This window comes from Lissotriton helveticus, chromosome 11, assembly GCF_964261635.1.
Source record: "Lissotriton helveticus chromosome 11, aLisHel1.1, whole genome shotgun sequence".
Taxonomy (NCBI): domain Eukaryota; kingdom Metazoa; phylum Chordata; class Amphibia; order Caudata; family Salamandridae; genus Lissotriton; species Lissotriton helveticus.
In genome coordinates this window covers 250,480,472-250,492,571 of record NC_136072.1, presented here as the reverse complement: position 1 = coordinate 250,492,571, position 12,100 = coordinate 250,480,472, and positions in this window count along the sequence as shown.

Here is a 12,100-nt window from a genome sequence, read left to right as displayed (position 1 = left end):
AAAAAACCTTCTTCAGCTGCCGATAGCTTGGTAAGTTCCGTTTGAATTCCAAATATTATTAATGCAGGTGATAAGATGATATTGACATTCAACACAATATTCAAAAATTCTTGAACTTTAAACACAAATTGCAAAAGTTTCGGGCAACTAAAGAGCATGTGGTTTAAATCAGCGGCAAAAAGCCCGCAACGGCTGCATCCAGTCCCCTTTAGAGCTTTCCATTTTGCTAGTTTTGATGGTGTATAATACAGGTCAAAGACAGACATAAAATGCTGGCTTTTAAGGGAACCATTAACTAGAACCCTATTACCCACCTCTAGAGCCCTAGAAATATCAATTCCCTCAATTCCCAAACTTCTTTGCCATTTCTCCACATAGAAATCTAAGTTATCTGGCATTCTGTTTAACATTAATTGATAAATTACACCGATTTTATTTTTCTTCCTACAACTCTCCAAAACGTCAGACGTGTGCATTAAATCAGTGTGCAGTAAATTATTAGATTCCAAAAAACTGCGAATCTGCAGAAATTTAAAAAAATCGCCTCTAGTGAGGTCAAATTGCATCTGTAACTCAGCAAACGAAACAAAAGATCCATCTTGATATAGCTGCCCAAGTGAACAAATCTGTAGACCGTGCCAACGGTGCATGACAGGATCAGAAAAAATCCCGGGTAGTAAAGGGTTCCCAAATAGTGGCGTATAGTAATTCAACTTAGATAGGAAATACAATTTCTTATTAATTTGTTTCCATAGCTGAAATACAGATATCATAATCTTGAACTTGTTTTTTTTTATAATAACTGGGTTCTGAAAATTTTACCAGACATTGACGCACTTCAGTTCCCAACAACATTTCATATATAGATGGTATTAAAGATTCGTCTAAACTGTAATCTTGGAATAATAGGATTCCCATCAATTTGAGAGTGATAACCCAATAGTAAAGTCGGAAACTAGGGATGCTTAAACCACCACGTACTCTCGGAAGAACACACCACTTGATGGATCTCCTGGTACGGCGATAACCCCATAAAAACCTAGATATAGTTCGATCTATTTTACTAAAAACTGATGAGGAAAAAAGAAGTGGTATGGTGCGAAAAAAATAAAGAAACTTTGGAAGTATCAGCATTTTCACAACGTTTGTACGGCCAACAAGGGATAGATGCAAATTATTCAGTCTCTCTAATGTCCTATTAGTAGAAACTAACAAAGGATCCATATTAAGCTGGACTATGTCCTCTACCTTCGCAGAGATTGTAACACCAAGATATGCAACTGTCGAAGCCAGAACGACACCACCTGGTCGACCAGTAGAGGAATGTAGTATTTGGGTTTTTGAGATATTGAGCTTGTATCCTGAGAGCCTACCAAACTCATGGGCCAGTTCTACAATTTTCGGTAGCGCTAAGACAACATCAGTAGTCACAATGGCGACATCGTCTGCATAGGCAAGGACGTTGTGCTCAAACTGATACAATTTAACCGAAGGAATCCTTGTGTCTCGCATAAGTTTAATCAGGTATGGTTCTATGTATAGCGCGAAGAGTAGTGGAGAACAAGGACAGCCTTGTCTTGTTCCCCTGCTGATCGAAAAAGGGTCGGACATCTCCATGCCAATACGAATTATTGCCGTAGGGTTACAATACAACGCCTGAATAGCTGTAATAAATTCAGATGGAAAGCCCTTCCAAACCAGGACAGACCACAGGAACCCCCAGTCAACCCAGTCGAAGGCTTTTTCAGCGTCCAACAGGATGACCCCGACCGGGGATTCCGTGGCCTGTGCCCAGTCTAACAAAGCAATAATGCGTCTAACATGATCTGTGGTATCTCTCTTCTTAATAAAACCATGCTGATTCTTACACACTAAGTTGGGCATTATATCGTTCAATCTGTTAGCCAGAATTTTGGAAAAGACTTTGCTGTCTGATGTGATGAGAGATATTGGGCGATATGAGCTTAGCTCTTTTGGATCTTTTCCTTTCTTGTTAAATACTACAATAATAGCCATAGACCATGAAGCGGGTGGATTCCCTTGAAAAGCTTGATGATAGACTTTAATTAGCTCAGGTTTGAGAATATTTCTAAAGGTACGATAAAATTCAAGAGGGATTTGATCTGACCCCATTGCTTTCCCAGGAGCAAGACTAAGAATTGCCATTTCAATCTCCTGCCATGTGATAGGAGCTGTAAAAGAATCTCTATGATCTTCAGAAAGTGGTGTGCTATCAATATTATTCAAATATTCCATTGGGGCACTGGCAGTATTAGTTTCATTGTTATCTTTGTTATATAAAGCCTTATAAAAAGAGTTGAACGCTTGCAGTATCCCTACCCTGGTCTCTTGTAGTGCTCCCTCTAAATCTACAACTCCGACTATTTCATTTTGCATAGCTTTCTGTCTGAGCCGCCGAGCTAAAATCCTCCCCGTTTGCTCACTATATTCATAACACTCAGCCCTGTGCTGTTTGTATTTAACCGCCACCTGATCTGTTATATAAGAATATAGGACAGACCTTTTAACAGTTAAAAGATGCTGAGCCTCATCCGCACCCTGACCATTTCTGAGTGCTAAGACTAGATTTATTTCGGCATCCCGAATTTGAACTAATTTATTCTTGAATTCAGCTTGTGTTTTCTTTCGTTTAAAATTTGAGTAACTAATAGTTTCGCCTCTAACAACAGATTTAAAAGTATCCCACACAACTTGGACTGAGGCTGTCTCATTGTTGTAGAGGAAAAAGTCCTTAATAATGGTGGGAGGAGGGTGGGGGGGCAGGGTTGGTGGTGGGGGTGTAAGGCAGTGGTAGTTGCTAGTGGTCAGGTTCTTTGGCACAAATTTGTTTCAACTCTGAGATCTTTTTTATCTCTATCCTTCTGTGTATTCAGGAAAGAAGAAATAATGATTACATTTTTTAGATCCACAATTATGTTATAAATGGATAGGAAGATCAAAGTATGTACTTTAAATATTAATGGCCTTAATGACCCCAAAAAAGTAGGAGTTCTACGTAGATTGATTCAGTTGCTAAGTCTTGATATTTTGTGTTTACAAGAGACACATATCCCTTGGGATAAGCGAACGCTTTTGAGAAATCTGGGGCTTGAATTACTAGTAACTTCTAAACAAACGGGGGTTAAAAGAGGTATCGCGATTTGTATGAAAAAAGGAGTTGGTAAATGCGTTAGAACTTTAGCGGACAAATGGGGGAGATGGGGTCTGGCAGAACTAGTTGTGGAAGGCCATAAGTTTACTGTTTGTTGTTTATATGGTCCTAATTTGGATGAAGGCGAAATATTTAATACCGTTAGCTCGGAATTGTCAACCTGGCCTCAACCCATAATTTTGTGCGGGGATTTGAATGTCCATGTCGAATCAAATTGTAATATTAGATCTAATTTAAAATATACTGGTCGTAGGACTAGAACTTATAGAGCTTTAAGAGAACTAGCTCTAGAGAACGGATTATTTGATGTGTGGAATAGGTTGCAATCTAATGACTCTGGATATACTTTTTTTTCAATCCCCCATCAGAAGTTTGTTCGCCTAGACTATTTTTTTATTTCATCATCATTTATGGAGAATGTGGAGATAGAGCTATTACCACAACTGGTTTCTGATCATAATCCTGTTATACTGGAACTAAGGCTCCCTTTTAAAAGTCCTAAATTGAACTCAAAATGGTCCTTTCAAAGAACTCTGTTGCTTGATGAAGAGTACCTTCAATATATGGCCAAAATTATTAAGGACTTTTTCATCGCCCATCCTACTCTCAAAGAGATGTTTTACATTTACACCAATTACGCTGGATGCTTGGTAGACAAAAGTGTTTCAGACTCTAGTTTTTTTTACTTATGCCCACTATAACAGTAATGTTTTACGATAAAAATCTAAGTTTTAGGTAGACTGTACTTTTTTCACAGCAATATCAATCTGTGACCGAAGATCTTCACATCTCTTGCCTTTAGAATCCTAACTAAGCAAACATTCGGTAAATGGTAGCCACGTGGATAATATAGCATTCACAGCCTCTAGGACTGAGAACCACTGGCAAAATGGCACAGGTAGATTGACTCTTTCTTTGATGCCACACAAAGCACAAAATGAGAAATATTTGTATGTCAGTTCCCCCGCATAACAAAACAGTGCACCAGAATGGACTACAAAGTCAATAAAATTCTTCATTAACTCTGAAGAATATAAAGATGCTTTCAGCATACCATCTAGCAAGTGGCAAGGCTCTCTTACAGGGAAATGCTTCAGCTCAGGTATTGATTTTGACAATTCCTCACACACCTGTTTCATATATGTAGTTAAAGCACCGCCAATACAAACAATATCATACCAACATTTGCTGAATTAGGTAAGAATTTTTTGCAGCAGCATTCCAAGTGACATTGCGTTTCATGTTTTACAAAAGTCTGGTGTCATGTTTTCACCACTTTCCCAGAGGCTTGGTGATAGCACTCTTTTCACATGGATGTATGATGTTACAACGCATACTTTTACAATGCATACCTCTACAACGCATTTTTTACAACACAACATCCATTACAACGCATTCCATTGCAACGTATGCCATTACAATGAATTTTTATAAACTACCATTACAACGCATTCCATTGCAACGCATAATAACTTTACAACGCATACCATTACAATGCATAACATTACATTGCATGTATGGTAAGTATTGGATAGTGTAGGGGTAAAAATTACTATTCTAACTCCAGGGGGGTGCAACAGTAGGGTAAGTGTTGGATAGTGTAGGGGTAAAAATTACTATTCTAACTCCAGGGGGGTGCAACAGTAGGGTAAGTGTTGGATAGTGTAGGGTAAAAATTACTATTCCAACTCCAGGGGGTGCAACAGAAGGGTAAGTGTTGGAAAGTGTAAGGGTACTATGCGTTGTAATGTTATGCGTTGTAATGTTATGCGTTGTAATGACATGGGTTGTAGTGGTATGCGTTGTAGTGTCATGCGTTGTAATGGTTGCGTTGTAATGGCATGCGATGTAATGGATGTTGCATTGTAAAAGTTTCATTGTAATGGTAGTGCGTTGTAAAAGTTGCGTTGTAAAGGTTGTTTCCCTTTCACTTATCAAGAATACAAAAAATTGTTGTGGTATATAAATGCAGCACAGTGTATAATTCCTAATAAGGATGTGCTCTCTTCCAGGGTGAACCATTAAGAACACCCCAAAGGTAAAGCTCACAAAAAATATAGGAGAAGGAACACATTCTATTTAAGCAGTTAATCAAGGAAACCTTCACATTATTCTCAAAATTAGTAAGTCAATCAGAGTAACTCAACATCCAAGAAAACCTCAAATAAAGTATCACATTTTCTTATATACTCTTTATATTCGTTCTGTCCATGATCGTTTCACATTTATGACAAATGAAGACACAGCCAATGCCTTTCATTCCACAACATAGGGACTTCTGCAGGGCTGTTGAAAACCATACAAGACAAAGACTTACAAAACATATTACCAACATGGTTACAATCACATAAGTATATTGTTATAAGACATAAACATTCTAAGTGGTAATGTGAAATTGCATGTAATCAACTGTTAGGACCCAGTTAAAAAATACATATAACAATATATAGAAATTCACAACATAAAACATTCTATCTATAAAATGTTAAGAGAAAAAAAGGAAAAAAGAACAAAAGACAAGTATACAATAAACATTTAAAACAAATCTTCTATGCATGGGATCCTTATAACTAAATAACTATTCAAAAATATATTGAGTATCCCCTTATTAGGCTAAAGACATAAACAGTATTAACTATTAAATGTAATGCTCAGGTTTGGGATTTCATTATTTTCATTAGGATATGACCTCAAATTAAAACTTCCAAATAAGTATATGAGTACACAAACAATAACCTCTTGCAGTGCAATATCATTATCACTTACCAAAATGTATTTTGTCACACAAGGCACTGGTCCTTATCCTATTGTAAAAAGAGTCCTAAGTGTTCAGTGTTGCAAATCTATCTGAAAAGACAGAAAAAGCATCTGCTGTTTGAGACACTCAGAGAAATATTAAAATAGGCCTTTCGCCTTCTGTTGTGTTAGCAAATCTGCAATTCCAAAATACAGACCTTAAATGTGTCTTCAAAACATGTTTAACTTGCGGGTTGGTATTAATAACTTAAATGCAGGAACCATTGAGTTTACACCTTAAAAAAGGTAAGCTGTACAAGGAAAACCAACACATTTTACTGATAGAATGTTTTATGTAGTGAATTTCTGTATATTGTTATATGTAGTTTTTAACAGTATCCTAACAGTTGATTACATGCAATGTCACACTCTCATGTAGAATGTTTTGTCTTATAACAATGTACTGATGTGATTATAACCATGTTGTTAATATGTTTTGTAAGTCTTTGTCTTGGGTGTTTTCTACCAACCCTGAAGAAGTCCCTATGTTGTGGGACAAAAGGCATTGGCAGTGTCTTCATTTGTCATAAATGTGAAACGATCATGAAAGAATGAATATAAAGAGTATATAAGACAATTTGATGCTTTATTTGGGTTTTTCTTGGAAGTTCAGTTACTCTGATCGACTTATTGATATTGAGAATGATGCAAATTGAATGATAAAGTTTCCCTGATTAACCACTTAAATAGAATGTGCTCATTCTCATATAGGTTTTGTGAACTCTTTTCACATATACCTGTAACTATACCTTGCATTAAATGTTTAAAGTCTGGGATGTTTGGCAATTCACCTACTATCAATACTCACTCACTAGAAAAGGGGGCTGATGTGTCAAAGGGTTTCACTCGTCCTCGGTCTGTGAGTAAATGTGATGATACATATTGGGAAAGATTCTTATGAAACCAGCCATTCTACCTATCAGAGAAAGAATAAAAGGTAGCAAAAATATTAAATATGATTTTGATATTTACTGATTCTCTGCAGTTTATAAAATAAATAAATAAGACCCAAAATATGCTTCTAAACCCTGAATCTTTAGACCAAAGACCACAAAACTGAAAAAAAGGAAGAAACAATATTGACTGTTTATGGCGTTATGTGCTACAGAAATCAAAGCAAAACATTTCTGTAAAATGACAGAGTGAAAGTTTTGTGAGCATGATAATCACCCAGCTTGAAAATAGGAGCAGTAAGAATGTCTCTTTCCTCTGTCTATTAGGTTGTATTGGTTTGTTAAATTGTGACATTGTTAGACAAAAAAGCAATGAGAGAGTATCTCTCTCAGAGGAAATCGTGTAACTTAAAGATTTAAAAGGATGGCTAGCTTTCCAGGGCTCCTTGTCATAACTTTTCCTAGTCTGGCAGCTCAGTCATTAGCTGAAAAGGCGTTATTTTGTGTGATATTTTTAGTTAGTATTGTAGTTCAAATTAAACACAAACTCTAAAAAGCCCATATGTTACCAGTTAGAGAATGCAATGTTTAATGTACATCATAAGTCATGCAGCTCGTCATGCTCAGAACACCACTTTGCAGATGACATAGTAAAAACAAAGTCAGCCTGCCAATATCAAACCATGGCAGAGGTTCGATTTATTCTGTCAATTGTGCATTGCATACCACAACTCTTGAATATGAGGGTTTCTTGGGAACCATAACTAATCTCTAACTGTGATTTGCCCAGTGACAATATTTTTATGTAAATATATATGTGTTGCTAGTTATAGATTTTTTGATTATTTGCATATTTTGCTTGTATGTTTGGCTTATGATGTGCATTTAACATTATGTACTCTAACTGGTGAACGTTTGGGCTTTTGAGAGTGTGTGCTCTCTGCATAATAAATAACCAATAAGTGAATTCCTGTGTTTTTGTTCTCCTGATGTTCTCTATTCACCTGCCTGGACTTTCATGAAATTGAGAATACCAGGAGTAAGCAAAACATGTTCAGTCTCTGTCAAAGTTCGAGCAGCTCCATCAAAAGGTGTCAACAACATTAGCAAACAAAACATGTTGTGATCCCGCTCCCAGAGACCGCCCCCCAAAACACTCCCTGACCCTCTCCCAGTGGTTTGAACAAAACTGGAAATATCGGCATTGGCCATAACTTGGTACCTACCTGCCTCCTTTCATACAAAGTCATCAAAAGCACCAAAGTTATAAGCAAATGAAAACTGTATTTCCCCACCTTTACCTATACCCCTTATTGATGGATAACATGACATATTGGTAGAAAACTAATCCTTTTTGACTCCTGTTAAATTTTGTGCAGAGTCATCAGAAAGTGCCAAATGTATTAACAAATGCATACCTTTTGCTCCCTTTTTAACTGAATCCTCTGCTGGGTCTATATGTACTGGAAGATACCAAAATATATCCCAATAGGTAAAGTGTATCACAATTTCTTAGATATTTATTAATTAATACCAAAGTTATCAGCAAACCAAAACGTATTTACCACCCCTTTACTTTGAGCCCCTTATTTGATCTGCAAAAAAGCGGAAATACATGCCCTACGTGTAACTTGCTTTTTGCCAACCACATTGCATGCACAATCATCAATGATTTTTCAACTATTAAGACATACAAAGGTATCAATAAGTCATTTAAAGCACACTCAGCACCTTTTTTAATGCTAATATCTCAGAAAAGTCCTAAATGGCTTTAAACTGAACGACAAAAAGCATACTTTTGGAGTAAAGTTCCACATTCTTGCCAAGCTTGGCATGAGTCCTTCAATTTTTTCTCCGCTCAGTATTACATAAAAGCTTGCATGACTTTAGCTACATGTGATTCCGAGTGCCAAATTTGGTGCAGATTTGTCCATGGAAATCAAAGTTATAGACCAATCAGAAAATGTCTTTTCAAAGGAAAGTGTGACTGAACCATAATTTTGTCACGGCAAAATGCACTGAACATTATGCAGAATTGTGCGTTATTAAGCAAAATACCAGTTTCTGTATTTAGCACTAATGTTTCATGCAAAATGCTTCTTTAAATCGATTTTTAGGTTCAGGATACTTTTGTGCTAAAAAAATATGCATGACAAGAACAATTGCGACTCACATTTAGGGGCTGATTATGATGTTGGTCGGTTTCCGACCGACATTGATTGTTTCAATTCCGAATGCCTAATTACAATCTAGGCGGTCGGAATTGAAACAGGCTGACTTCTCATGGGCTCAAGGAGCGCATTGGCCAGTTAGGAACCAGCCTGAAATCGGGATTACGATTTCGGTTTGCACAGGCTTTCCATGCCGGTCTTTCCGACATGGAACGGCTTTAGGATAGTAACTTTGGGGGCTCCTTGCAGGGCCCCCTTGCAACCGCAGCCTATGGTTGTGGGCCCCCTGTAAATCCCTGCACCATGTGGCAGGCACCTTGAGGTGCCTGCCACAGGGTGGAAGGATTTACACAAACTCCCATTTCTCTGTGGGAGATTGTGCTTCACCTAGTTTATGACTGTAGCACAAACTCCCATAAAGAAATGGGAGTATTCGACCGCACAGTGTGCAGTCTCATCTTAATCATGCTGTCGTACAGCTGATTTGGAGTACGGTTGGCCCCGAATCCGTGACTGTGTGGGTTGAAGGCAACTCCCCCCGACATTGTAATCAGTTCCATGGGGGCACATGCATCATTCATAGATTTTGCGATTCTTAATTTGCGAAAATTACCGAATCGCAAATTAAGAATTGCAAAATGCTATGCATCATTTTTTGGGCTATTGATTTGGGATTCGGTAAAAATCGCAATTTTTACCGAATCGCAAATAAATAGCGAATTCCTAAGTGCATTTTCGCAAATCCCATTGATTCCTATGGGCCAAAAGGCCCATAGGAGTCAATGGGAAGGCATTTACAAATTCGCAATTTGTTGATGCATTCCAAGGGTGCAGGGGGGGTCCAAAGGACCCCCCCCCTGCACCCCTGAAATGCATTTGAAAGTGCATGTTTCACACACACATGTCCTAAGGACATGTGTGTCTGTAACATGACAGTTTAAAAAATTCATTTTTTTTGCTTTTTGACAGATTTTCGCAAATTAACACAAGGGTCAACCTCGTGTTAATTTGCACTTCCTATTTCATAATTCACATTTTTTTTTTTAAATGATGCATTGCATTTACGGAATCGCACAAATGCGATTCCTTAAATGCATTTGCATTTTTAAGAAATGCAAAAAAATGCAAATTCTGAAAAAGAGTTTGATGCATCCCAAAAACGTATTTAGGAAGTGCAAACGGCCAAATTTACCGATTCGCACCGTTTGCACTTCCTAAATAGGTTGATGCATGTGTTCCTTAGTGTGTTAGCGTTCTTTCTGTACATGTGTGATAGGATTTTACCTGAAAAAAGTCTCAATTACACGGCGTGGTGTAATAGTGTAATTTCAGGATTAGGGTGTAGCAATCTTAAAATGAAATGCTGGATATTACACAAGATTTCATCCAGGCCTAACCCTAAATACACAGTGGTGATAATCACTATGTAATACAATAATTGCTTAATATTCATGTTAGGGCTCTCAACCTACTCACACTATGAGGTGCTCAAAATTAGGGGTGAGTGAAATACGCAGAATTTGATTCTGCTGAATTCTGTGGAATTACATTAAAATTAAGTGAGATTCCTTCTGTTTGCGGTTGGGGAGGGGGGGTGGGCGGGTGTGGGCAGATTGGGGGGGGTATGTGTTGTATGTATTGGTCTTCATTTTCTTGCTTTCTCTTTTTCTTTATTTATGCCGACAAGATTTGGCGTTTGCATGTCATCCTTATAAGCTTGCTCGATTACTCGACATTCCTATGGTTCGGGTGCTTCACTGAACGGGTCATTGAGTCTGCAACACTCCATGATCTCACTGTATCACATTGAGCCACTTTCTCTGAGAATCATGCTAATATACTCTATCTGTAATTCTTTAGAATGACGCGCTCTACTATTGATACGCCACTTGGGGTGGCCATGACAGACAAATTAAAAATTCTGTCTTTAAATGTAAAGGGTTTAAATCAACCCGTTAAAAGGCAAAAGATACTGGACTATTTGCGCAGGCAGAAAGGAGATATTATGTTGCTACAAGAAACCAAATTAGACAGCAAACAATTCTACACGTTAAGAAACAAATATTATTCTGAAGTAGTAGGCTCTGATGCGGTGGGGAAGAAAAATGGAGTATTGATATTGATAGCTAAACGTTCAAAAGTTGAGTTACTCTCTTCATCAGCAGACGAGAAGGGTAGATGGGTTACGACCAAACTAAGTAGAGACAACACAGAGTTCTATGTCACCAACATCTATGCTCCAAACACTAGTGACCTAACTTTCTGGGAGGGGTTAGCAAAACAGGTTGAGACTATTCCGGACTCTGCTATACACATACTGGGGGGTGATTTCAACTTTCCAATGGACCCACTCCTAGATAGGGACTCACGATGCACTTTCAAATCTAACAAGTCTCACAAGGCTCTCCTTAACTTGTGCCAACGTTTCCACCTGGTTGACACATGGAGATTACAAAATCCCACAGACAGGGACTATACGTTTTACTCGTCACCACATGATTCCTATTCGCGTATTGATTACATCCTAATCACACAGAATGGGGTTCCGAGAATAGAGGACTCTTCTATTGAACCAAGGGTTATGTCCGACCATTCGTGTATCTCCCTCTCCATAACCAACGCCAAGCCTTCTTCACGACACACATCGTGGCGTTTAAATGACGAAATACTGAATAAAGATAATCATCGACTCGCTATCCAATCTGCCATTCTCTCGTATCTGGAGTTGAATGAAAGAGGGGATACTTCTGACTTAGTTCGATGGGAAGCATTAAAAAGCACGATCAGGGGGGTATGTATCAAAATCCGTTCAGCAATGAACAAGGATCACAATGCTAAACTGGAAACACTGGAGCGAGAGATATCGGATCTAGAAAACAAGCATCTAATAGATAGGGACAGAGTAATTCTCGACACAATGACAGCTAAGAAATATGAATACAATAAACTTGTTAGCGAAAGAGCGGGCGTATGGTTAGACAGGAGACGTAGACTCAAAGTTTGCGAATCCAACAAAGCGGGTAAGAGCTTGGCCGCTTATCTAAAGTTTAAAGTCCAAAGGAATTCAA